The sequence below is a fragment of the Schistocerca piceifrons genome, chromosome X, assembly GCF_021461385.2.
Source record: "Schistocerca piceifrons isolate TAMUIC-IGC-003096 chromosome X, iqSchPice1.1, whole genome shotgun sequence".
Classification (NCBI taxonomy): domain Eukaryota; kingdom Metazoa; phylum Arthropoda; class Insecta; order Orthoptera; family Acrididae; genus Schistocerca; species Schistocerca piceifrons.
The window spans coordinates 248,485,553-248,490,455 of record NC_060149.1 but is presented as its reverse complement, the minus strand read 5'-3'; the positions used below and the strand labels follow the sequence as shown (position 1 = coordinate 248,490,455).

At 45.2% G+C, this 4,903-nt stretch overlaps 1 pseudogene; it reads right to left on the bottom strand.

Moving 5' to 3' along the window:
• Positions 1–4,291: 4,291 nt before the first annotated feature.
• On the bottom strand, positions 4,292–4,409 carry LOC124723586 (annotated as a pseudogene).
• Positions 4,410–4,903: the final 494 nt, after the last annotated feature.

Sequence of the window (4,903 nt, the reverse complement as noted above, 5' to 3'; positions counted from 1 at the left end):
GAAATTACCTTGGTTCCAGCAGGAAGTTATCGGTTTATGTGATGTCTTCCTCGTGCTCGCTCATTAGCCAATGTGCGTAGAGTCGGATGGCGGCACAACGTCAACAAAGAGCTTTCTACGTTCTCCGTTTCAACAGGTGCGATTCATTTGCAACTGAATAGCGTGATTTGAGTCGAGAGTGCGGCCATGCACCTCGTACAGCTGAAAGCATTCGACGGTGGTTCCTGTAGTTTCAAGGTACTGCTCGTTTCATTTTTCAATAGGACAGAGCACAATCGGACTGGCAGCCGCATTTAAGAGCATTTCTTAACAGCGAGCTGTCTCGGCGTTACATCAGTCGTAAAAGGCTTAACGGATCTCGCATTCCCCCACTCGTGTCCGCGGTCGCGTAATGTCACTATATGCGATTTTTTTGTGGGAATTCGTGAAAGACTTCCCTTATGTGGCTCCCCCTCCAACAGTTATGGGTGAAGTGCTACGCCGCATAGCAACAGCAGAGTATGCAATACTTCCAGACATGCTCGCATAAGTACGTTACGACTTTGACTCTCGTCCGGATGTTTGTCGTGTGTCCAGTACACGGAACTGTGAACTTTTGTGGACGATAAATAAAAACTCTGAAGTTCAACGTAGTTGTAAAAAGTACTCAAGGATTATACGCGTGCGTATGTAAAAGATATACCCTTGTAGGACAACAAATTTACTGTTAGGAGTAAGAATTTGGTGGCAATATACATCAACATGCCTTGTCCATGTACTGTTGTTCTACGTAGTCTCCGTCACGTTCTATGTGCGTACGCCAATGTTATGAAAGAGCATGTATTTCCTGCTGGTAAAAGCTCTTGCCCTGTAGGCGTATCCATGTTTTCACTGAGTGACTGACACTCTCGTCATCTTCAAAGTGTGTTCCCCATAGAGAATCTTTAAGCGGCCCAAAGAGATGGAAGTCTGAAGGTGCCAGGTCTGGACTGTAGGGTGGAACGCCGGCCGGGGTGGCCTAGCGGTTCTAGGCGCTACAGTCTGGAACCGCGTGACCGCTACGGTCGCAGGTTCCAACCCTGCCTCGGGCATGGGTGTGTGTGATGTCCTTAGATTATTTACGTTTAAGTGGTTCTAAGTTCTAGGGGACTGATGACCTTAGAAGTTGTCTCATAGTGCTCAGAGACATTTGAACCATTTTGTTGGGTGGAACCCACCGTGAGCACCTCTTTGAATATCCGAGAGTCTCGATCACTGCAGACGCACTTCCAATGCTGATCGACAACTGTAGAGCCAATTGTCGAGTTGGGATGTCACGAATAGTGGCATCCGTACGTTTCACCCTGTCTGGAGCAGTGGCTATGAAAGTTCCTGAGGCTGTAACTTTCTTTACCCATAACCCAATTGAACTCCTATCAGCTGCAGCATCGCCATACACTGCGCACAAACGTTTATGGAAAAAAAAATGGTTCAAATGGCTCTGAGCACTATGGGACTCAACTGCTGTGGTCATCAGTCCCCTAGAACTTAGAACTACTTAAGCCTAACTAACCTAAGGACATCACACACATCCATGCCCGAGGCAGGATTCGAACCTGCGACCGTAGCAGTCGCACGGTTCCTGACTGCGCGCCTAGAACCGCGAGACCACCGCGGCCGGCAAACGTTTATGGATGTTCACCACGGTTTCTTTTTCTGCACACAAGAATTCAATAACAGCACGCTGCTTGTAACGAGAGTCGAATTTTGACGCCATGTTGCCGCTGTACTACGGCTCTGCCATCTGCCAGAACTGTTAGAAACTTCACCGGCCCACAGAACAAACATCAAATGAGATGTTTCTTTACAAAATAAAAACTTCGTAGTTCTACTCGTAAACTAAAAATGTTCATTAATATAACCCCCTTCCATAGCCGAGGTCGCTAACACACGTCAGTGCTGTGTTGCTCGACTCTGAGGTAGGCCGGTTAGAATCACGGTGGCGAATTAGTAGTACTAGAAGTATGTCTGAACCTCGTACTGAATAAAGAACCCTTCTGAAAATAAGAATCACATTGTTCGGTAAGATAAAATGATTGTTGGGTTTTTTGTTAGTTTTCCCCTCAGACTTTGACAGTGTTCTAACCAGCATCAATAAATAAATCGATCACTGAATTAATTCCAGCATGACTCTGAATGGTGTTGTAATGGATGGTTAACACCAGTAATTAGATAACTAGGAGAGATGTACCCAAAGAGTTCACTGTGAGTGCGAAACAAGTGACATCTTTCTGACAGAAAACTAGCCTCCATTGCTGCTCCACGAACTATCACTACGTGAAGACAGTAATGGTAGGCATTCCTGAAACTTATCCTATGTGCAAGGTAATGCCAAGTCCGGTCTTCCACATGTCGTTAAAAAATAGAAAGCAAGTGCCGAAGGAGTAGAACCAATTACACATGTAGTTATAAGGGGTAGGCAAAAGTATGGGAATGCCAAAAACAGAGCACATTACCGTGTTTAACATGGCATTCAAAACGGATTCTAGTCGCCTTAGAATGGATAAATACAGGTCCTGTAATGATTTTCGAGGGAATCCTATACCATTCTTCCTGCAAAATGGTGGCAAGTTCAAGCAACGATGATGGAGGTAAACAGCGACCACGTACCCCTCTCTCCGAAGTAGATCACAAAGGCTCAATAATACTGAGATATGATGACTGTAGTGACAAGGGGAGATGCGAAAATTCATCCACGTGCTCCCAAAACCAGTCCTGGACGTTGCGAGCTGCCTGAACAGGCTCCCTATCGTCTTGGAACACTGAATCACAATTTCGAAACAAACTTGGACCGTGGGATGGACCTGATCAGCCAAAATGGTCACATAATCCTTCTCGGGCTTGCAGAGAAACTGTTGGGTCCAAAGAATACCACGATATGGCTGTCAAAATCATCACCGAACTCCCTTTGGTCTACTCTTGGGACTTAAACTCAGCCAGAAGTTCGAAGCAGCGTGCAACAAGACTCATCCGATCAGATGACGTCCTGCCATTGCCCCAAAGTCCAGGTTTGATGGATTCAGCACCACGTTTTCCCGTTATGGTCATTTGCATCACTGATGAATGGTTTTAGAATTCCAAAAAATGGTTCAAATGGCTCTGAGCACTATGGGACTCAACTTCTGAGGTCATTAGTCCCCTAGAACTTAGAACTAGTTAAACCTAACTAACCTAAGGACATCACACACATCCATGCCCGAGGCAGGATTCGAACCTGCGACCGTAGCGGTCTCGCGGTTCCAGACTGTAGCGCCTAGAACCGCACGGCCACTTCGGCCGGCTTTTAGAATTCCATCTCGCACTGCAATCCCCAGTTTATGGGACTTTCGGCAGGGTTCTCGGGAGCGTCATTCAGTTCTGCAGTGACTTTCGCATCTGTCGTCCTTTTTATTTTTCGTCACAATCCTGTTTAGTGACCGTCCGACACGATCATTCAACACACACTTTCGCCCGCGTTTTGACTTAGTGGACGACGTTTTTTCCGCTTTACCTGTATTTGGAATAAATCGTCGATAATACCTGCATTTACTATAACTATCCTCTTGAAACACCAAACACACTCCCTTGGTCACGGAAGCACCCACCACCTGAGCACCTACAATTTGCCCGCGTTCGAATTCAATTACCTCCGATACTCACAGCTACACAACACTTCGGATTACGATTGGCACATGGAACATACTGAGAACATTGCACAGTTGGCGTTCTCGATCGAATACAACAGCGCAACCTGCGGATTTGGCTATCATCTGCATTTGTGTCAAGCATGTATTTCTCACGGTGTTTCTATATTTTTGTCCAACCCCTGTAGCTGCCCGTTAACTAATGCAATGCCTCACCGATAGTTATAATTACGTCCACCGCAAAACAAAAACAAAACAAAATGAAGACTAATGCACTCCGTCCCACCCAACATGATTTCCAAATTTACAGCAAGAAATACTGCAAATATTCCAAGAAAGGTATTTCTACACTAGTAAGGTGCACTATTGGTTACAAGGGGTGTGGCACAGAGAATTAAAACAATTTTCTACGGGTTCAAGAACGAATAGATGCTCAGAATATCAAAAAGCACTCCGTCTTCAGGCCATAAGTGGCCCATCGGGACCATCCGACCGCCGTGTCATCCTCAGATGAGGATGTGGATAGGAGGGGCGTGTGGTCAGCACACCGCTCTCCCGGTCGTTATGATGGTTTTCTTTGACCAGAACCGCTACTATTCAGTCGAGTAGCTCCTCAATTGGCATCACGAGGCTGAGTGCACCCCGAAAAATGGCAACAGCGCGTGGACGCCTAGATGGTCACCCATCCAGGCGCCGGCCACGCCCGACAGCGCTTAACTTCGGTGATCTCACGGAAACTGGTGTACCCACTGCGGTAAGGCCGTTGCCACCTCAGAATATCAAAGTTCATCGAAATTCGGCTGTCTGTGACACAATCGTTACGCTAATCCTATCCATTATATGAGTGACGAATGAACAAGGTGGTGCAGGTAGCGAAGGAATTTTTATATCTAGTTTACAATCATTTCATCTGACAACTTCTTCTATTCCATTGAAGAATTTCTACTTAAAAATTGATAGCCAGTAAACAATTTAAAAAAAACCTTGTTTTTAAGTGTAGTTGCATGAATAGAAATAAAATTATAATGTGTTCATTAATGTTAGCGCTAACAGCATATACATACACTGTAAACTGACACGTTCAGCATCTTTTCTATAAAACAATCGTTCACATGATTTATGGAACATGTACCTAACTAGCTATTTGATGCACTGAACACAAACTACATTTTGGCCAAACAAATTCATGTCTTCTGTGACTTCCCTAAACCACTTATTGCAGATGCCAGATTGATTCCTTTTAAAAGGCCACATCCCATATA